The sequence below is a fragment of the Quercus robur genome, chromosome 5 (genome assembly GCF_932294415.1).
Source record: "Quercus robur chromosome 5, dhQueRobu3.1, whole genome shotgun sequence".
NCBI lineage: Eukaryota > Viridiplantae > Streptophyta > Magnoliopsida > Fagales > Fagaceae > Quercus > Quercus robur.
In genome coordinates this window covers 33,449,271-33,465,830 of record NC_065538.1, presented here as the reverse complement: position 1 = coordinate 33,465,830, position 16,560 = coordinate 33,449,271, and the positions used below count along the sequence as shown (strand labels likewise).

At 53.1% G+C, this 16,560-nt stretch overlaps 47 non-coding genes across 47 annotated transcripts; all 47 read left to right on the top strand.

Moving 5' to 3' along the window:
- The first annotated feature begins 4 nt into the window (after positions 1–4).
- Positions 5–123, top strand: LOC126730514 (5S ribosomal RNA). Its single transcript, XR_007657786.1, has one exon. It is a non-coding gene; the product is annotated as a 5S ribosomal RNA (ribosomal RNA).
- Positions 124–354: 231 nt separating this feature from the next.
- LOC126731606 (5S ribosomal RNA) lies at positions 355–472 on the top strand. Its single transcript, XR_007658850.1, has one exon. It is a non-coding gene; the product is annotated as a 5S ribosomal RNA (ribosomal RNA).
- A 234-nt stretch (positions 473–706) lies between these two features.
- Positions 707–826, top strand: LOC126731432 (5S ribosomal RNA). The gene has a single exon (XR_007658679.1). It is a non-coding gene; the product is annotated as a 5S ribosomal RNA (ribosomal RNA).
- A 235-nt stretch (positions 827–1,061) lies between these two features.
- Positions 1,062–1,181, top strand: LOC126731429 (5S ribosomal RNA). Its single transcript, XR_007658676.1, has one exon. It is a non-coding gene; the product is annotated as a 5S ribosomal RNA (ribosomal RNA).
- A 234-nt stretch (positions 1,182–1,415) lies between these two features.
- LOC126731602 (5S ribosomal RNA) lies at positions 1,416–1,534 on the top strand. The gene has a single exon (XR_007658846.1). It is a non-coding gene; the product is annotated as a 5S ribosomal RNA (ribosomal RNA).
- Positions 1,535–1,769: 235 nt separating this feature from the next.
- Positions 1,770–1,888, top strand: LOC126730513 (5S ribosomal RNA). Its single transcript, XR_007657785.1, has one exon. It is a non-coding gene; the product is annotated as a 5S ribosomal RNA (ribosomal RNA).
- Positions 1,889–2,127: 239 nt separating this feature from the next.
- Positions 2,128–2,245, top strand: LOC126731831 (5S ribosomal RNA). The gene has a single exon (XR_007659068.1). It is a non-coding gene; the product is annotated as a 5S ribosomal RNA (ribosomal RNA).
- A 237-nt stretch (positions 2,246–2,482) lies between these two features.
- On the top strand, positions 2,483–2,601 carry LOC126730512 (5S ribosomal RNA). The gene has a single exon (XR_007657784.1). It is a non-coding gene; the product is annotated as a 5S ribosomal RNA (ribosomal RNA).
- Positions 2,602–2,836: 235 nt separating this feature from the next.
- LOC126730510 (5S ribosomal RNA) lies at positions 2,837–2,955 on the top strand. Its single transcript, XR_007657783.1, has one exon. It is a non-coding gene; the product is annotated as a 5S ribosomal RNA (ribosomal RNA).
- A 235-nt stretch (positions 2,956–3,190) lies between these two features.
- On the top strand, positions 3,191–3,309 carry LOC126731649 (5S ribosomal RNA). Its single transcript, XR_007658892.1, has one exon. It is a non-coding gene; the product is annotated as a 5S ribosomal RNA (ribosomal RNA).
- A 235-nt stretch (positions 3,310–3,544) lies between these two features.
- LOC126730509 (5S ribosomal RNA) lies at positions 3,545–3,663 on the top strand. Its single transcript, XR_007657782.1, has one exon. It is a non-coding gene; the product is annotated as a 5S ribosomal RNA (ribosomal RNA).
- A 235-nt stretch (positions 3,664–3,898) lies between these two features.
- Positions 3,899–4,017, top strand: LOC126730508 (5S ribosomal RNA). Its single transcript, XR_007657781.1, has one exon. It is a non-coding gene; the product is annotated as a 5S ribosomal RNA (ribosomal RNA).
- Positions 4,018–4,252: 235 nt separating this feature from the next.
- Positions 4,253–4,371, top strand: LOC126731218 (5S ribosomal RNA). Its single transcript, XR_007658472.1, has one exon. It is a non-coding gene; the product is annotated as a 5S ribosomal RNA (ribosomal RNA).
- A 236-nt stretch (positions 4,372–4,607) lies between these two features.
- Positions 4,608–4,726, top strand: LOC126730507 (5S ribosomal RNA). Its single transcript, XR_007657780.1, has one exon. It is a non-coding gene; the product is annotated as a 5S ribosomal RNA (ribosomal RNA).
- A 235-nt stretch (positions 4,727–4,961) lies between these two features.
- LOC126730506 (5S ribosomal RNA) lies at positions 4,962–5,080 on the top strand. The gene has a single exon (XR_007657779.1). It is a non-coding gene; the product is annotated as a 5S ribosomal RNA (ribosomal RNA).
- Positions 5,081–5,315: 235 nt separating this feature from the next.
- LOC126731634 (5S ribosomal RNA) lies at positions 5,316–5,434 on the top strand. Its single transcript, XR_007658877.1, has one exon. It is a non-coding gene; the product is annotated as a 5S ribosomal RNA (ribosomal RNA).
- Positions 5,435–5,670: 236 nt separating this feature from the next.
- On the top strand, positions 5,671–5,789 carry LOC126730504 (5S ribosomal RNA). Its single transcript, XR_007657777.1, has one exon. It is a non-coding gene; the product is annotated as a 5S ribosomal RNA (ribosomal RNA).
- A 236-nt stretch (positions 5,790–6,025) lies between these two features.
- LOC126730503 (5S ribosomal RNA) lies at positions 6,026–6,144 on the top strand. Its single transcript, XR_007657776.1, has one exon. It is a non-coding gene; the product is annotated as a 5S ribosomal RNA (ribosomal RNA).
- Positions 6,145–6,379: 235 nt separating this feature from the next.
- On the top strand, positions 6,380–6,498 carry LOC126731217 (5S ribosomal RNA). Its single transcript, XR_007658471.1, has one exon. It is a non-coding gene; the product is annotated as a 5S ribosomal RNA (ribosomal RNA).
- A 236-nt stretch (positions 6,499–6,734) lies between these two features.
- LOC126730502 (5S ribosomal RNA) lies at positions 6,735–6,853 on the top strand. Its single transcript, XR_007657775.1, has one exon. It is a non-coding gene; the product is annotated as a 5S ribosomal RNA (ribosomal RNA).
- Positions 6,854–7,088: 235 nt separating this feature from the next.
- Positions 7,089–7,207, top strand: LOC126731638 (5S ribosomal RNA). Its single transcript, XR_007658881.1, has one exon. It is a non-coding gene; the product is annotated as a 5S ribosomal RNA (ribosomal RNA).
- A 235-nt stretch (positions 7,208–7,442) lies between these two features.
- LOC126730501 (5S ribosomal RNA) lies at positions 7,443–7,561 on the top strand. The gene has a single exon (XR_007657774.1). It is a non-coding gene; the product is annotated as a 5S ribosomal RNA (ribosomal RNA).
- A 235-nt stretch (positions 7,562–7,796) lies between these two features.
- On the top strand, positions 7,797–7,915 carry LOC126730500 (5S ribosomal RNA). Its single transcript, XR_007657773.1, has one exon. It is a non-coding gene; the product is annotated as a 5S ribosomal RNA (ribosomal RNA).
- A 235-nt stretch (positions 7,916–8,150) lies between these two features.
- Positions 8,151–8,269, top strand: LOC126731216 (5S ribosomal RNA). Its single transcript, XR_007658470.1, has one exon. It is a non-coding gene; the product is annotated as a 5S ribosomal RNA (ribosomal RNA).
- Positions 8,270–8,504: 235 nt separating this feature from the next.
- On the top strand, positions 8,505–8,623 carry LOC126730499 (5S ribosomal RNA). The gene has a single exon (XR_007657772.1). It is a non-coding gene; the product is annotated as a 5S ribosomal RNA (ribosomal RNA).
- A 235-nt stretch (positions 8,624–8,858) lies between these two features.
- LOC126730498 (5S ribosomal RNA) lies at positions 8,859–8,977 on the top strand. Its single transcript, XR_007657771.1, has one exon. It is a non-coding gene; the product is annotated as a 5S ribosomal RNA (ribosomal RNA).
- A 235-nt stretch (positions 8,978–9,212) lies between these two features.
- LOC126731215 (5S ribosomal RNA) lies at positions 9,213–9,331 on the top strand. The gene has a single exon (XR_007658469.1). It is a non-coding gene; the product is annotated as a 5S ribosomal RNA (ribosomal RNA).
- Positions 9,332–9,566: 235 nt separating this feature from the next.
- Positions 9,567–9,685, top strand: LOC126730497 (5S ribosomal RNA). The gene has a single exon (XR_007657770.1). It is a non-coding gene; the product is annotated as a 5S ribosomal RNA (ribosomal RNA).
- A 235-nt stretch (positions 9,686–9,920) lies between these two features.
- Positions 9,921–10,039, top strand: LOC126730496 (5S ribosomal RNA). The gene has a single exon (XR_007657769.1). It is a non-coding gene; the product is annotated as a 5S ribosomal RNA (ribosomal RNA).
- Positions 10,040–10,274: 235 nt separating this feature from the next.
- Positions 10,275–10,393, top strand: LOC126731214 (5S ribosomal RNA). Its single transcript, XR_007658468.1, has one exon. It is a non-coding gene; the product is annotated as a 5S ribosomal RNA (ribosomal RNA).
- A 235-nt stretch (positions 10,394–10,628) lies between these two features.
- Positions 10,629–10,747, top strand: LOC126730494 (5S ribosomal RNA). Its single transcript, XR_007657768.1, has one exon. It is a non-coding gene; the product is annotated as a 5S ribosomal RNA (ribosomal RNA).
- A 235-nt stretch (positions 10,748–10,982) lies between these two features.
- On the top strand, positions 10,983–11,101 carry LOC126730492 (5S ribosomal RNA). Its single transcript, XR_007657766.1, has one exon. It is a non-coding gene; the product is annotated as a 5S ribosomal RNA (ribosomal RNA).
- Positions 11,102–11,336: 235 nt separating this feature from the next.
- LOC126731213 (5S ribosomal RNA) lies at positions 11,337–11,455 on the top strand. The gene has a single exon (XR_007658467.1). It is a non-coding gene; the product is annotated as a 5S ribosomal RNA (ribosomal RNA).
- A 234-nt stretch (positions 11,456–11,689) lies between these two features.
- Positions 11,690–11,808, top strand: LOC126730491 (5S ribosomal RNA). The gene has a single exon (XR_007657765.1). It is a non-coding gene; the product is annotated as a 5S ribosomal RNA (ribosomal RNA).
- A 235-nt stretch (positions 11,809–12,043) lies between these two features.
- Positions 12,044–12,162, top strand: LOC126730490 (5S ribosomal RNA). The gene has a single exon (XR_007657764.1). It is a non-coding gene; the product is annotated as a 5S ribosomal RNA (ribosomal RNA).
- Positions 12,163–12,397: 235 nt separating this feature from the next.
- On the top strand, positions 12,398–12,516 carry LOC126731212 (5S ribosomal RNA). Its single transcript, XR_007658466.1, has one exon. It is a non-coding gene; the product is annotated as a 5S ribosomal RNA (ribosomal RNA).
- Positions 12,517–12,751: 235 nt separating this feature from the next.
- LOC126730489 (5S ribosomal RNA) lies at positions 12,752–12,870 on the top strand. The gene has a single exon (XR_007657763.1). It is a non-coding gene; the product is annotated as a 5S ribosomal RNA (ribosomal RNA).
- Positions 12,871–13,105: 235 nt separating this feature from the next.
- LOC126730488 (5S ribosomal RNA) lies at positions 13,106–13,224 on the top strand. Its single transcript, XR_007657761.1, has one exon. It is a non-coding gene; the product is annotated as a 5S ribosomal RNA (ribosomal RNA).
- A 235-nt stretch (positions 13,225–13,459) lies between these two features.
- Positions 13,460–13,578, top strand: LOC126731211 (5S ribosomal RNA). The gene has a single exon (XR_007658465.1). It is a non-coding gene; the product is annotated as a 5S ribosomal RNA (ribosomal RNA).
- A 235-nt stretch (positions 13,579–13,813) lies between these two features.
- LOC126730487 (5S ribosomal RNA) lies at positions 13,814–13,932 on the top strand. The gene has a single exon (XR_007657760.1). It is a non-coding gene; the product is annotated as a 5S ribosomal RNA (ribosomal RNA).
- Positions 13,933–14,167: 235 nt separating this feature from the next.
- Positions 14,168–14,286, top strand: LOC126730486 (5S ribosomal RNA). The gene has a single exon (XR_007657759.1). It is a non-coding gene; the product is annotated as a 5S ribosomal RNA (ribosomal RNA).
- A 235-nt stretch (positions 14,287–14,521) lies between these two features.
- Positions 14,522–14,640, top strand: LOC126731558 (5S ribosomal RNA). Its single transcript, XR_007658803.1, has one exon. It is a non-coding gene; the product is annotated as a 5S ribosomal RNA (ribosomal RNA).
- A 235-nt stretch (positions 14,641–14,875) lies between these two features.
- On the top strand, positions 14,876–14,994 carry LOC126730485 (5S ribosomal RNA). The gene has a single exon (XR_007657758.1). It is a non-coding gene; the product is annotated as a 5S ribosomal RNA (ribosomal RNA).
- Positions 14,995–15,229: 235 nt separating this feature from the next.
- On the top strand, positions 15,230–15,348 carry LOC126731209 (5S ribosomal RNA). Its single transcript, XR_007658463.1, has one exon. It is a non-coding gene; the product is annotated as a 5S ribosomal RNA (ribosomal RNA).
- A 235-nt stretch (positions 15,349–15,583) lies between these two features.
- On the top strand, positions 15,584–15,702 carry LOC126730483 (5S ribosomal RNA). Its single transcript, XR_007657757.1, has one exon. It is a non-coding gene; the product is annotated as a 5S ribosomal RNA (ribosomal RNA).
- A 235-nt stretch (positions 15,703–15,937) lies between these two features.
- On the top strand, positions 15,938–16,056 carry LOC126730482 (5S ribosomal RNA). Its single transcript, XR_007657756.1, has one exon. It is a non-coding gene; the product is annotated as a 5S ribosomal RNA (ribosomal RNA).
- Positions 16,057–16,291: 235 nt separating this feature from the next.
- On the top strand, positions 16,292–16,410 carry LOC126731207 (5S ribosomal RNA). The gene has a single exon (XR_007658462.1). It is a non-coding gene; the product is annotated as a 5S ribosomal RNA (ribosomal RNA).
- The last annotated feature ends 150 nt before the right edge of the window (positions 16,411–16,560 follow it).

Here is a 16,560-nt window from a genome sequence, read left to right as displayed (position 1 = left end):
TGATGGGTGCGATCATACCAACACTAATGCACCGGATCCCATCAGAACTCCGCAGTTAAGCGTGTTTGGGCGAGAGTAGTACTAGGATGGGTGACCTCCTGGGAAGTCCTCGTGTTGCACCCCTCTCTTTTTCTTCGGATTTTTTTTTTTTGTCGCCGGGCTTACCGTTTACGGCGGTCCAGCACGCTCGCTTCGTAGGCTTAGTCTGCCCCAGGCCAAAAATACGAGCCGCTCGTTTTGGGTGCTGATTTGGTGGCGGCGATATGGAAATGCCCCTCGGGCTGCAGCTCCCTGGTGTTAGAGTGCATCGCTGCATTCGGATCCTTTATAAGGATTTAACGCGCTTATGCTGATGGGTGCGATCATACCAACACTAATGCACCGGATCCCATCAGAACTCCGCAGTTAAGCGTGTTTGGGCGAGAGTAGTACTAGGATGGGTGACCTCCTGGAAGTCCTCGTGTTGCACCCCTCTCTTTTTCTTCGGATTTTTTTTTTTTGTCGCCGGCTTACCGTTTACGGCGGTCCAGCACGCTCGCTTCGTAGGCTTAGTCTGCCCCAGGCCAAAAATACGAGCCGCTGATCTCGTTTTGGGTGCTGATTTGGTGGCGGCGATCTGGAAATGCCCTCGGGCTGCAGCTCCCTGGTGTTAGAGTGCATCGCTGCATTCGGATCCTTTATAAGGATTTAACGCGCTTATGCTGATGGGTGCGATCATACCAACACTAATGCACCGGATCCCATCAGAACTCCGCAGTTAAGCGTGTTTGGGGCGAGAGTAGTACTAGGATGGGTGACCTCCTGGGAAGTCCTCGTGTTGCACCCCTCTCTTTTTCTTCGGATTTTTTTTTTTTGTCGCCGGGCTTACCGTTTACGGCGGTCCAGCACGCTCGCTTCGTAGGCTTAGTCTGCCCCAGGCCAAAAATACGAGCCGCTGATCTCGTTTTGGGTGCTGATTTGGTGGCGGCGATCTGGAAATGCCCTCGGGCTGCAGCTCCCTGGTGTTAGAGTCCATCGCTGCATTCGGATCCTTTATAAGGATTTAACGCGCTTATGCTGATGGGTGCGATCATACCAACACTAATGCACCGGATCCCATTCAGAACTCCGCAGTTAAGCGTGTTTGGGCGAGAGTAGTACTAGGATGGGTGACCTCCGGGGAAGTCCTCGTGTTGCACCCCTCTCTTTTTCTTCGGATTTTTTTTTTTTGTCGCCGGGCTTACCGTTTACGGCGGTCCAGCACGCTCGCTTCGTAGGCTAGTCTGCCCCAGGCCAAAAATACGAGCCGCTGATCTCGTTTTGGGTGCTGATTTGGTGGCGGCGATCTGGAAATGCCCTCGGGCTGCAGCTCCCTGGTGTTAGAGTCCATCGCTGCATTCGGATCCTTTATAAGGATTTAACGCGCTTATGCTGATGGGTGCGATCATACCAACACTAATGCACCGGATCCCATCAGAACTCCGCAGTTAAGCGTGTTTGGGCGAGAGTAGTACTAGGATGGGTGACCCTCCTGGAAGTCCTCGTGTTGCACCCCTCTCTTTTTCTTCGGATTTTTTTTTTTTGTCGCCGGCTTACCGTTTACAGCGGTCCAGCACGCTCGCTTCGTAGGCTTAGTCCTGCCCCAGGCCAAAAATACGAGCCGCTGATCTCGTTTTGGGTGCTGATTTGGTGGCGGCGATCTGGAAATGCCCTCGGGCTGCAGCTCCCTGGTGTTAGAGTGCATCGCTGCATTCGGATCCTTTATAAGGATTTAACGCGCTTATGCTGATGGGTGCGATCATACCAACACTAATGCACCGGATCCCATCAGAACTCCGCAGTTAAGCGTGTTTGGGCGAGAGTAGTACTAGGATGGGTGACCTCCTGGGAAGTCCTCGTGTTGCACCCCTCTCTTTTTCTTCGGATTTTTTTTTTTTGTCGCCGGGCTTACCGTTTACGGCGGTCCAGCACACGCTCGCTTCGTAGGCTTAGTCTGCCCCAGGCCAAAAAATACGAGCCGCTGATCTCGTTTTGGGTGCTGATTTGGTGGCGGCGATCTGGAAATGCCCTCGGGCTGCAGCTCCCTGGTGTTAGAGTCCATCGCTGCATTCGGATCCTTTATAAGGAGTTAACTGCGCTTATGCTGATGGGTGCGATCATACCAACACTAATGCACCGGATCCCATCAGAACTCCGCAGTTAAGCGTGTTTGGGCGAGAGTACTACTAGGATGGGTGACCTCGGGGAAGTCCTCGTGTTGCACCCCTCTCTTTTTCTTCGGATTTTTTTTTTTTGTCGCCGGGCTTACCGTTTACGGCGGTCCAGCACGGCTCGCTTCAGTAGGCTTAGTCTGCCCCAGGCCAAAAATACGAGCCGCTGATCTCGTTTTGGGTGCTCATTTGGTGGCGGCGATCTGGAAATGCCCTCGGGCTGCAGCTCCCTGGTGTTAGAGTGCATCGCTGCATTCGGATCCTTTATAAGGATTTAACGCGCTTATGCTGATGGGTGCGATCATACCAACACTAATGCACCGGATCCCATCAGAACTCCGCAGTTAAGCGTGTTTGGGCGAGAGTAGTACTAGGATGGGTGACCTCCTGGGAAGTCCTCGTGTTGCACCCCTCTCTTTTTCTTCGGATTTTTTTTTTTTGTCGCCGGGCTTACCGTTTACGGCGGTCCAGCACGCTCGCTTCGTAGGCTTAGTCTGCCCCAGGCCAAAAATACGAGCCGCTGATCTCGTTTTGGGTGCTGATTTGGTGGCGGCGATCTGGAAATGCCCTCGGGCTGCAGCTCCCTGGTGTTAGAGTGCATTGCTGCATTCGGATCCTTTATAAGGATTTAACGCGCTTATGCTGATGGGTGCGATCATACCAACACTAATGCACCGGATCCCATCAGAACTCCGCAGTTAAGCGTGTTTGGGCGAGAGTAGTACTAGGATGGGTGACCTCCTGGGAAGTCCTCGTGTTGCACCCCTCTCTTTTTCTTCGGATTTTTTTTTTTTGTCGCCGGGCTTACCGTTTACGGCGGTCCAGCACGCTCGCTTCGTAGGCTTAGTCTGCCCCAGGCCAAAAATACGAGCCGCTGATCTCGTTTTGGGTGCTGATTTGGTGGCGGCGATCTGGAAATGCCCTCGGGCTGCAGCTCCCTGGTGTTAGAGTCCATCGCTGCATTCGGATCCTTTATAAGGATTTAACGCGCTTATGCTGATGGGTGCGATCATACCAACACTAATGCACCGGATCCCATCAGAACTCCGCAGTTAAGCATGTTTGGGCGAGAGTAGTACTAGGATGGGTGACCTCCGGGGAAGTCCTCGTGTTGCACCCCTCTCTTTTTCTTCGGATTTTTTTTTTTTGTCGCCGGGCTTACCGTTTACGGCGGTCCAGCACGCTCGCTTCGTAGGCTTAGTCTGCCCCAGGCCAAAAATACGAGCCGCTGATCTCGTTTTGGGTGCTGATTTGGTGGCGGCGATCTGGAAATGCCCTCGGGCTGCAGCTCCCTGGTGTTAGAGTGCATCGCTGCATTCGGATCCTTTATAAGGATTTAACGCGCTTATGCTGATGGGTGCGATCATACCAACACTAATGCACCGGATCCCATCAGAACTCCGCAGTTAAGCGTGTTTGGGCGAGAGTAGTACTAGGATGGGTGACCTCCTGGGAAGTCCTCGTGTTGCACCCCTCTCTTTTTCTTCGGATTTTTTTTTTTTGTCGCCGGGCTTACCGTTTACGGCGGTCCAGCACGCTCGCTTCGTAGGCTTAGTCTGCCCCAGGCCAAAAATACGAGCCGCTGATCTCGTTTTGGGTGCTGATTTGGTGGCGGCGATCTGGAAATGCCCTCGGGCTGCAGCTCCCTGGTGTTAGAGTGCATCGCTGCATTCGGATCCTTTATAAGGATTTAACGCGCTTATGCTGATGGGTGCGATCATACCAACACTAATGCACCGGATCCCATCAGAACTCCGCAGTTAAGCGTGTTTGGGCGAGAGTAGTACTAGGATGGGTGACCTCCTGGGAAGTCCTCGTGTTGCACCCCTCTCTTTTTCTTCGGATTTTTTTTTTTTGTCGCCGGGCTTACCGTTTACGGCGGTCCAGCACGCTCGCTTCGTAGGCTTAGTCTGCCCCAGGCCAAAAATACGAGCCGCTGATCTCGTTTTGGGTGCTGATTTGGTGGCGGCGATCTGGAAATGCCCTCGGGCTGCAGCTCCCTGGTGTTAGAGTCCATCGCTGCATTCGGATCCTTTATAAGGATTTAACGCGCTTATGCTGATGGGTGCGATCATACCAACACTAATGCACCGGATCCCATCAGAACTCCGCAGTTAAGCGTGTTTGGGCGAGAGTAGTACTAGGATGGGTGACCTCCGGGGAAGTCCTCGTGTTGCACCCCTCTCTTTTTCTTCGGATTTTTTTTTTTTTGTCGCCGGGCTTACCGTTTACGGCGGTCCAGCACGCTCGCTTCGTAGGCTTAGTCTGCCCCAGGCCAAAAATACGAGCCGCTGATCTCGTTTTGGGTGCTGATTTGGTGGCGGCGATCTGGAAATGCCCTCGGGCTGCAGCTCCCTGGTGTTAGAGTGCATCGCTGCATTCGGATCCTTTATAAGGATTTAACGCGCTTATGCTGATGGGTGCGATCATACCAACACTAATGCACCGGATCCCATCAGAACTCCGCAGTTAAGCGTGTTTGGGCGAGAGTAGTACTAGGATGGGTGACCTCCTGGGAAGTCCTCGTGTTGCACCCCTCTCTTTTTCTTCGGATTTTTTTTTTTTGTCGCCGGGCTTACCGTTTACGGCGGTCCAGCACGCTCGCTTCGTAGGCTTAGTCTGCCCCAGGCCAAAAATACGAGCCGCTGATCTCGTTTTGGGTGCTGATTTGGTGGCGGCGATCTGGAAATGCCCTCGGGCTGCAGCTCCCTGGTGTTAGAGTGCATCGCTGCATTCGGATCCTTTATAAGGATTTAACGCGCTTATGCTGATGGGTGCGATCATACCAACACTAATGCACCGGATCCCATCAGAACTCCGCAGTTAAGCGTGTTTGGGCGAGAGTAGTACTAGGATGGGTGACCTCCTGGGAAGTCCTCGTGTTGCACCCCTCTCTTTTTCTTCGGATTTTTTTTTTTTGTCGCCGGGCTTACCGTTTACGGCGGTCCAGCACGCTCGCTTCGTAGGCTTAGTCTGCCCCAGGCCAAAAATACGAGCCGCTGATCTCGTTTTGGGTGCTGATTTGGTGGCGGCGATCTGGAAATGCCCTCGGGCTGCAGCTCCCTGGTGTTAGAGTCCATCGCTGCATTCGGATCCTTTATAAGGATTTAACGCGCTTATGCTGATGGGTGCGATCATACCAACACTAATGCACCGGATCCCATCAGAACTCCGCAGTTAAGCGTGTTTGGGCGAGAGTAGTACTAGGATGGGTGACCTCCGGGGAAGTCCTCGTGTTGCACCACTCTCTTTTTCTTCGGATTTTTTTTTTTTTGTCGCCGGGCTTACCGTTTACGGCGGTCCAGCACGCTCGCTTCGTAGGCTTAGTCTGCCCCAGGCCAAAAATACGAGCCGCTGATCTCGTTTTGGGTGCTGATTTGGTGGCGGCGATCTGGAAATGCCCTCGGGCTGCAGCTCCCTGGTGTTAGAGTGCATCGCTGCATTCGGATCCTTTATAAGGATTTAACGCGCTTATGCTGATGGGTGCGATCATACCAACACTAATGCACCGGATCCCATCAGAACTCCGCAGTTAAGCGTGTTTGGGCGAGAGTAGTACTAGGATGGGTGACCTCCTGGGAAGTCCTCGTGTTGCACCCCTCTCTTTTTCTTCGGATTTTTTTTTTTTTGTCGCCGGGCTTACCGTTTACGGCGGTCCAGCACGCTCGCTTCGTAGGCTTAGTCTGCCCCAGGCCAAAAATACGAGCCGCTGATCTCGTTTTGGGTGCTGATTTGGTGGCGGCGATCTGGAAATGCCCTCGGGCTGCAGCTCCCTGGTGTTAGAGTGCATCGCTGCATTCGGATCCTTTATTAGGATTTAACGCGCTTATGCTGATGGGTGCGATCATACCAACACTAATGCACCGGATCCCATCAGAACTCCGCAGTTAAGCGTGTTTGGGCGAGAGTAGTACTAGGATGGGTGACCTCCTGGGAAGTCCTCGTGTTGCACCCCTCTCTTTTTCTTCGGATTTTTTTTTTTTGTCGCCGGGCTTACCGTTTACGGCGGTCCAGCACGCTCGCTTCGTAGGCTTAGTCTGCCCCAGGCCAAAAATACGAGCCGCTGATCTCGTTTTGGGTGCTGATTTGGTGGCGGCGATCTGGAAATGCCCTCGGGCTGCAGCTCCCTGGTGTTAGAGTCCATCGCTGCATTCGGATCCTTTATAAGGATTTAACGCGCTTATGCTGATGGGTGCGATCATACCAACACTAATGCACCGGATCCCATCAGAACTCCGCAGTTAAGCGTGTTTGGGCGAGAGTAGTACTAGGATGGGTGACCTCCGGGGAAGTCCTCGTGTTGCACCCCTCTCTTTTTCTTCGGATTTTTTTTTTTTTGTCGCCGGGCTTACCGTTTACGGCGGTCCAGCACGCTCGCTTCGTAGGCTTAGTCTGCCCCAGGCCAAAAATACGAGCCGCTGATCTCGTTTTGGGTGCTGATTTGGTGGCGGCGATCTGGAAATGCCCTCGGGCTGCAGCTCCCTGGTGTTAGAGTGCATCGCTGCATTCGGATCCTTTATAAGGATTTAACGCGCTTATGCTGATGGGTGCGATCATACCAACACTAATGCACCGGATCCCATCAGAACTCCGCAGTTAAGCGTGTTTGGGCGAGAGTAGTACTAGGATGGGTGACCTCCTGGGAAGTCCTCGTGTTGCACCCCTCTCTTTTTCTTCGGATTTTTTTTTTTTGTCGCCGGGCTTACCGTTTACGGCGGTCCAGCACGCTCGCTTCGTAGGCTTAGTCTGCCCCAGGCCAAAAATACGAGCCGCTGATCTCGTTTTGGGTGCTGATTTGGTGGCGGCGATCTGGAAATGCCCTCGGGCTGCAGCTCCCTGGTGTTAGAGTGCATCGCTGCATTCGGATCCTTTATAAGGATTTAACGCGCTTATGCTGATGGGTGCGATCATACCAACACTAATGCACCGGATCCCATCAGAACTCCGCAGTTAAGCGTGTTTGGGCAAGAGTAGTACTAGGATGGGTGACCTCCGGGGAAGTCCTCGTGTTGCACCCCTCTCTTTTTCTTCGGATTTTTTTTTTTTGTCGCCGGGCTTACCGTTTACGGCGGTCCAGCACGCTCGCTTCGTAGGCTTAGTCTGCCCCAGGCCAAAAATACGAGCCGCTGATCTCGTTTTGGGTGCTGATTTGGTGGCGGCGATCTGGAAATGCCCTCGGGCTGCAGCTCCCTGGTGTTAGAGTGCATCGCTGCATTCGGATCCTTTATAAGGATTTAACGCGCTTATGCTGATGGGTGCGATCATACCAACACTAATGCACCGGATCCCATCAGAACTCCGCAGTTAAGCGTGTTTGGGCGAGAGTAGTACTAGGATGGGTGACCTCCTGGGAAGTCCTCGTGTTGCACCCCTCTCTTTTTCTTCGGATTTTTTTTTTTTGTCGCCGGGCTTACCGTTTACGGCGGTCCAGCACGCTCGCTTCGTAGGCTTAGTCTGCCCCAGGCCAAAAATACGAGCCGCTGATCTCGTTTTGGGTGCTGATTTGGTGGCGGCGATCTGGAAATGCCCTCGGGCTGCAGCTCCCTGGTGTTAGAGTGCATCGCTGCATTCGGATCCTTTATAAGGATTTAACGCGCTTATGCTGATGGGTGCGATCATACCAACACTAATGCACCGGATCCCATCAGAACTCCGCAGTTAAGCGTGTTTGGGCGAGAGTAGTACTAGGATGGGTGACCTCCTGGGAAGTCCTCGTGTTGCACCCCTCTCTTTTTCTTCGGATTTTTTTTTTTTGTCGCCGGGCTTACCGTTTACGGCGGTCCAGCACGCTCGCTTCGTAGGCTTAGTCTGCCTCAGGCCAAAAATACGAGCCGCTTATCTCGTTTTGGGTGCTGATTTGGTGGCGGCGATCTGGAAATGCCCTCGGGCTGCAGCTCCCTGGTGTTAGAGTCCATCGCTGCATTCGGATCCTTTATAAGGATTTAACGCGCTTATGCTGATGGGTGCGATCATACCAACACTAATGCACCGGATCCCATCAGAACTCCGCAGTTAAGCGTGTTTGGGCGAGAGTAGTACTAGGATGGGTGACCTCCGGGGAAGTCCTCGTGTTGCACCCCTCTCTTTTTCTTCGGATTTTTTTTTTTTGTCGCCGGGCTTACCGTTTACGGCGGTCCAGCACGCTCGCTTCGTAGGCTTAGTCTGCCCCAGGCCAAAAATACGAGCCGCTGATCTCGTTTTGGGTGCTGATTTGGTGGCGGCGATCTGGAAATGCCCTCGGGCTGCAGCTCCCTGGTGTTAGAGTGCATCGCTGCATTCGGATCCTTTATAAGGATTTAACGCGCTTATGCTGATGGGTGCGATCATACCAACACTAATGCACCGGATCCCATCAGAACTCCGCAGTTAAGCGTGTTTGGGCGAGAGTAGTACTAGGATGGGTGACCTCCTGGGAAGTCCTCGTGTTGCACCCCTCTCTTTTTCTTCGGATTTTTTTTTTTTGTCGCCGGGCTTACCGTTTACGGCGGTCCAGCACGCTCGCTTCGTAGGCTTAGTCTACCCCAGGCCAAAAATACGAGCCGCTGATCTCGTTTTGGGTGCTGATTTGGTGGCGGCGATCTGGAAATGCCCTCGGGCTGCAGCTCCCTGGTGTTAGAGTGCATCGCTGCATTCGGATCCTTTATAAGGATTAAACGCGCTTATGCTGATGGGTGCGATCATACCAACACTAATGCACCGGATCCCATCAGAACTCCGCAGTTAAGCGTGTTTGGGCGAGAGTAGTACTAGGATGGGTGACCTCCTGGGAAGTCCTCGTGTTGCACCCCTCTCTTTTTCTTCGGATTTTTTTTTTTTGTCGCCGGGCTTACCGTTTACGGCGGTCCAGCACGCTCGCTTCGTAGGCTTAGTCTGCCCCAGGCCAAAAATACGAGCCGCTGATCTCGTTTTGGGTGCTGATTTGGTGGCGGCGATCTGGAAATGCCCTCGGGCTGCAGCTCCCTGGTGTTAGAGTCCATCGCTGCATTCGGATCCTTTATAAGGATTTGACGCGCTTATGCTGATGGGTGCGATCATACCAACACTAATGCACCGGATCCCATCAGAACTCCGCAGTTAAGCGTGTTTGGGCGAGAGTAGTACTAGGATGGGTGACCTCCGGGGAAGTCCTCGTGTTGCACCCCTCTCTTTTTCTTCGGATTTTTTTTTTTTGTCGCCGGGCTTACCGTTTACGGCGGTCCAGCACGCTCGCTTCGTAGGCTTAGTCTGCCCCAGGCCAAAAATACGAGCCGCTGATCTCGTTTTGGGTGCTGATTTGGTGGCGGCGATCTGGAAATGCCCTCGGGCTGCAGCTCCCTGGTGTTAGAGTGCATCGCTGCATTCGGATCCTTTATAAGGATTTAACGCGCTTATGCTGATGGGTGCGATCATACCAACACTAATGCACCGGATCCCATCAGAACTCCGCAGTTAAGCGTGTTTGGGCGAGAGTAGTACTAGGATGGGTGACCTCCTGGGAAGTCCTCGTGTTGCACCCCTCTCTTTTTCTTCGGATTTTTTTTTTTTGTCGCCGGGTTTACCGTTTACGGCGGTCCAGCACGCTCGCTTCGTAGGCTTAGTCTGCCCCAGGCCAAAAATACGAGCCGCTGATCTCGTTTTGGGTGCTGATTTGGTGGCGGCGATCTGGAAATGCCCTCGGGCTGCAGCTCCCTGGTGTTAGAGTGCATCGCTGCATTCGGATCCTTTATAAGGATTTAACGCGCTTATGCTGATGGGTGCGATCATACCAACACTAATGCACCGGATCCCATCAGAACTCCGCAGTTAAGCGTGTTTGGGCGAGAGTAGTACTAGGATGGGTGACCTCCTGGGAAGTCCTCGTGTTGCACCCCTCTCTTTTTCTTCGGATTTTTTTTTTTTGTCGCCGGGCTTACCGTTTACGGCGGTCCAGCACGCTCGCTTCGTAGGCTTAGTCTGCCCCAGGCCAAAAATACGAGCCGCTGATCTCGTTTTGGGTGCTGATTTGGTGGCGGCGATCTGGAAATGCCCTCGGGCTGCAGCTCCCTGGTGTTAGAGTCCATCGCTGCATTCGGATCCTTTATAAGGATTTAACGCGCTTATGCTGATGGGTGCGATCATACCAACACTAATGCACCGGATCCCATCAGAACTCCGCAGTTAAGCGTGTTTGGGCGAGAGTAGTACTAGGATGGGTGACCTCCGGGGAAGTCCTCGTGTTGCACCCCTCTCTTTTTCTTCGGATTTTTTTTTTTTGTCGCCGGGCTTACCGTTTACGGCGGTCCAGCACGCTCGCTTCGTAGGCTTAGTCTGCCCCAGGCCAAAAATACGAGCCGCTGATCTCGTTTTGGGTGCTGATTTGGTGGCGGCGATCTGGAAATGCCCTCGGGCTGCAGCTCCCTGGTGTTAGAGTGCATCGCTGCGTTCGGATCCTTTATAAGGATTTAACGCGCTTATGCTGATGGGTGCGATCATACCAACACTAATGCACCGGATCCCATCAGAACTCCGCAGTTAAGCGTGTTTGGGCGAGAGTAGTACTAGGATGGGTGACCTCCTGGGAAGTCCTCGTGTTGCACCCCTCTCTTTTTCTTCGGATTTTTTTTTTTTGTCGCCGGGCTTACCGTTTACGGCGGTCCAGCACGCTCGCTTCGTAGGCTTAGTCTGCCCCAGGCCAAAAATACGAGCCGCTGATCTCGTTTTGGGTGCTGATTTGGTGGCGGCGATCTGGAAATGCCCTCGGGCTGCAGCTCCCTGGTGTTAGAGTGCATCGCTGCATTCGGATCCTTTATAAGGATTTAACGCGCTTATGCTGATGGGTGCGATCATACCAACACTAATGCACCGGATCCCATCAGAACTCCGCAGTTAAGCGTGTTTGGGCGAGAGTAGTACTAGGATGGGTGACCTCCTGGGAAGTCCTCGTGTTGCACCCCTCTCTTTTTCTTCGGATTTTTTTTTTTTGTCGCCGGGCTTACCGTTTACGGCGGTCCAGCACGCTCGCTTCGTAGGCTTAGTCTGCCCCAGGCCAAAAATACGAGCCGCTGATCTCGTTTTGGGTGCTGATTTGGTGGCGGCGATCTGGAAATGCCCTCGGGCTGCAGCTCCCTGGTGTTAGAGTCCATCGCTGCATTCGGATCCTTTATAAGGATTTAACGCGCTTATGCTGATGGGTGCGATCATACCAACACTAATGCACCGGATCCCATCAGAACTCCGCAGTTAAGCGTGTTTGGGCGAGAGTAGTACTAGGATGGGTGACCTCCGGGGAAGTCCTCGTGTTGCACCCCTCTCTTTTTCTTCGGATTTTTTTTTTTGTCGCCGGGCTTACCGTTTACGGCGGTCCAGCACGCTCGCTTCGTAGGCTTAGTCTGCCCCAGGCCAAAAATACGAGCCGCTGATCTCGTTTTGGGTGCTGATTTGGTGGCGGCGATCTGGAAATGCCCTCGGGCTGCAGCTCCCTGGTGTTAGAGTGCATCGCTGCATTCGGATCCTTTATAAGGATTTAACGCGCTTATGCTGATGGGTGCGATCATACCAACACTAATGCACCGGATCCCATCAGAACTCCGCAGTTAAGCGTGTTTGGGCGAGAGTAGTACTAGGATGGGTGACCTCCTGGGAAGTCCTCGTGTTGCACCCCTCTCTTTTTCTTCGGATTTTTTTTTTTTGTCGCCGGGCTTACCGTTTACGGCGGTCCAGCACGCTCGCTTCGTAGGCTTAGTCTGCCCCAGGCCAAAAATACGAGCCGCTGATCTCGTTTTGGGTGCTGATTTGGTGGCGGCGATCTGGAAATGCCCTCGGGCTGCAGCTCCCTGGTGTTAGAGTGCATCGCTGCATTCGGATCCTTTATAAGGATTTAACGCGCTTATGCTGATGGGTGCGATCATACCAACACTAATGCACCGGATCCCATCAGAACTCCGCAGTTAAGCGTGTTTGGGCGAGAGTAGTACTAGGATGGGTGACCTCCTGGGAAGTCCTCGTGTTGCACCCCTCTCTTTTTCTTCGGATTTTTTTTTTTGGTCGCCGGGCTTACCGTTTACGGCGGTCCAGCACGCTCGCTTCGTAGGCTTAGTCTGCCCCAGGCCAAAAATACGAGCCGCTGATCTCGTTTTGGGTGCTGATTTGGTGGCGGCGATCTGGAAATGCCCTCGGGCTGCAGCTCCCTGGTCTTAGAGTCCATCGCTGCATTCGGATCCTTTATAAGGATTTAACGCGCTTATGCTGATGGGTGCGATCATACCAACACTAATGCACCGGATCCCATCAGAACTCCGCAGTTAAGCGTGTTTGGGCGAGAGTAGTACTAGGATGGGTGACCTCCGGGGAAGTCCTCGTGTTGCACCCCTCTCTTTTTCTTCGGATTTTTTTTTTTTGTCGCCGGGCTTACCGTTTACGGCGGTCCAGCACGCTCGCTTCGTAGGCTTAGTCTGCCCCAGGCCAAAAATACGAGCCGCTGATCTCGTTTTGGGTGCTGATTTGGTGGCGGCGATCTGGAAATGCCCTCGGGCTGCAGCTCCCTGGTGTTAGAGTGCATCGCTGCATTCGGATCCTTTATAAGGATTTAACGCGCTTATGCTGATGGGTGCGATCATACCAACACTAATGCACCGGATCCCATCAGAACTCCGCAGTTAAGCGTGTTTGGGCGAGAGTAGTACTAGGATGGGTGACCTCCTGGGAAGTCCTCGTGTTGCACCCCTCTCTTTTTCTTCGGATTTTTTTTTTTTGTCGCCGGGCTTACCGTTTACGGCGGTCCAGCACGCTCGCTTCGTAGGCTTAGTCTGCCCCAGGCCAAAAATACGAGCCGCTGATCTCGTTTTGGGTGCTGATTTGGTGGCGGCGATCTGGAAATGCCCTCGGGCTGCAGCTCCCTGGTGTTAGAGTGCATCGCTGCATTCGGATCCTTTATAAGGATTTAACGCGCTTATGCTGATGGGTGCGATCATACCAACACTAATGCACCGGATCCCATCAGAACTCCGCAGTTAAGCGTGTTTGGGCGAGAGTAGTACTAGGATGGGTGACCTCCTGGGAAGTCCTCGTGTTGCACCCCTCTCTTTTTCTTCGGATTTTTTTTTTTTGTCGCCGGGCTTACCGTTTACGGCGGTCCAGCACGCTCGCTTCGTAGGCTTAGTCTGCCCCAGGCCAAAAATACGAGCCGCTGATCTCGTTTTGGGTGCTGATTTGGTGGCGGCGATCTGGAAATGCCCTCGGGCTGCAGCTCCCTGGTGTTAGAGTCCATCGCTGCATTCGGATCCTTTATAAGGATTTAACGCGCTTATGCTGATGGGTGCGATCATACCAACACTAATGCACCGGATCCCATCAGAACTCCGCAGTTAAGCGTGTTTGGGCGAGAGTAGTACTAGGATGGGTGACCTCCGGGGAAGTCCTCGTGTTGCACCCCTCTCTTTTTCTTCGGATTTTTTTTTTTTGTCGACGGGCTTACCGTTTACGGCGGTCCAGCACGCTCGCTTCGTAGGCTTAGTCTGCCCCAGGCCAAAAATACGAGCCGCTGATCTCGTTTTGGGTGCTGATTTGGTGGCGGCGATCTGGAAATGCCCTCGGGCTGCAGCTCCCTGGTGTTAGAGTGCATCGCTGCATTCGGATCCTTTATAAGGATTTAACGCGCTTATGCTGATGGGTGCGATCATACCAACACTAATGCACCGGATCCCATCAGAACTCCGCAGTTAAGCGTGTTTGGGCGAGAGTAGTACTAGGATGGGTGACCTCCTGGGAAGTCCTCGTGTTGCACCCCTCTCTTTTTCTTCGAATTTTTTTTTTTTGTCGCCGGGCTTACCGTTTACGGCGGTCCAGCACGCTCGCTTCGTAGGCTTAGTCTGCCCCAGGCCAAAAATACGAGCCGCTGATCTCGTTTTGGGTGCTGATTTGGTGGCGGCGATCTGGAAATGCCCTCGGGCTGCAGCTCCCTGGTGTTAGAGTCCATCGCTGCATTCGGATCCTTTATAAGGATTTAACGCGCTTATGCTGATGGGTGCGATCATACCAACACTAATGCACCGGATCCCATCAGAACTCCGCAGTTAAGCGTGTTTGGGCGAGAGTAGTACTAGGATGGGTGACCTCCTGGGAAGTCCTCGTGTTGCACCCCTCTCATTTTCTTCGGATTTTTTTTTTTTGTCGCCGGGCTTACCGTTTACGGCGGTCCAGCACGCTCGCTTCGTAGGCTTAGTCTGCCCCAGGCCAAAAATACGAGCCGCTGATCTCGTTTTGGGTGCTGATTTGGTGGCGGCGATCTGGAAATGCCCTCGGGCTGCAGCTCCCTGGTGTTAGAGTCCATCGCTGCATTCGGATCCTTTATAAGGATTTAACGCGCTTATGCTGATGGGTGCGATCATACCAACACTAATGCACCGGATCCCATCAGAACTCCGCAGTTAAGCGTGTTTGGGCGAGAGTAGTACTAGGATGGGTGACCTCCGGGGAAGTCCTCGTTTTGCACCCCTCTCTTTTTCTTCGGATTTTTTTTTTTTGTCGCCGGGCTTACCGTTTACGGCGGTCCAGCACGCTCGCTTCGTAGGCTTAGTCTGCCCCAGGCCAAAAATACGAGCCGCTGATCTCGTTTTGGGTGCTGATTTGGTGGCGGCGATCTGGAAATGCCCTCGGGCTGCAGCTCCCTGGTGTTAGAGTGCATCGCTGCATTCGGATCCTTTATAAGGATTTAACGCGCTTATGCTGATGGGTGCGATCATACCAACACTAATGCACCGGATCCCATCAGAACTCCGCAGTTAAGCGTGTTTGGGCGAGAGTAGTACTAGGATGGGTGACCTCCTGGGAAGTCCTCGTGTTGCACCCCTCTCTTTTTCTTCGGATTTTTTTTTTTTGTCGCCGGGCTTACCGTTTACGGCGGTCCAGCACGCTCGCTTCGTAGGCTTAGTCTGCCCCAGGCCAAAAATACGAGCCGCTGATCTCGTTTTGGGTGCTGATTTGGTGGCGGCGATCTGGAAATGCCCTCGGGCTGCAGCTCCCTGGTGTTAGAGTCCATCGCTGCATTCGGATCCTTTATAAGGATTTAACGCGCTTATGCTGATGGGTGCGATCATACCAACACTAATGCACCGGATCCCATCAGAACTCCGCAGTTAAGCGTGTTTGGGCGAGAGTAGTACTAGGATGGGTGACCTCCGGGGAAGTCCTCGTGTTGCACCCCTCTCTTTTTCTTCGGATTTTTTTTTTTTGTCGCCGGGCTTACCGTTTACGGCGGTCCAGCACGCTCGCTTCGTAGGCTTAGTCTGCCCCAGGCCAAAAATACGAGCCGCTGATCTCGTTTTGGGTGCTGATTTGGTGGCGGCGATCTGGAAATGCCCTCGGGCTGCAGCTCCCTGGTGTTAGAGTGCATCGCTGCATTCGGATCCTTTATAAGGATTTAACGCGCTTATGCTGATGGGTGCGATCATACCAACACTAATGCACCGGATCCCATCAGAACTCCGCAGTTAAGCGTGTTTGGGCGAGAGTAGTACTAGGATGGGTGACCTCCTGGGAAGTCCTCGTGTTGCACCCCTCTCTTTTTCTTCGGATTTTTTTTTTTTGTCGCCGGGCTTACCGTTTACGGCGGTCCAGCACGCTCGCTTCGTAGGCTTAGTCTGCCCCAGGCCAAAAATACGAGCCGCTGATCTCGTTTTGGGTGCTGATTTGGTGGCGGCGATCTGGAAATGCCCTCGGGCTGCAGCTCCCTGGTGTTAGAGTCCATCGCTGCATTCGGATCCTTTATAAGGATTTAACGCGCTTATGCTGATGGGTGCGATCATACCAACACTAATGCACCGGATCCCATCAGAACTCCGCAGTTAAGCGTGTTTGGGCGAGAGTAGTACTAGGATGGGTGACCTCCTGGGAAGTCCTCGTGTTGCACCCCTCTCATTTTCTTCGGATTTTTTTTTTTTGTCGCCGGGCTTACCGTTTACGGCGGTCCAGCACGCTCGCTTCGTAGGCTTAGTCTGCCCCAGGCCAAAAATACGAGCCGCTGATCTCGTTTTGGGTGCTGATTTGGTGGCGGCGATCTGGAAATGCCCTCGGGCTGCAGCTCCCTGGTGTTAGAGTCCATCGCTGCATTCGGATCCTTTATAAGGATTTAACGCGCTTATGCTGATGGGTGCGATCATACCAACACTAATGCACCGGATCCCATCAGAACTCCGCAGTTAAGCGTGTTTGGGCGAGAGTAGTACTAGGATGGGTGACCTCCGGGGAAGTCCTCGTGTTGCACCCCTCTCTTTTTCTTCGGATTTTTTTTTTTTGTCGCCGGGCTTACCGTTTACGGCGGTCCAGCACGCTCGCTTCGTAGGCTTAGTCTGCCCCAGGCCAAAAATACGAGCCGCTGATCTCGTTTTGGGTGCTGATTTGGTGGCGGCGATCTGGA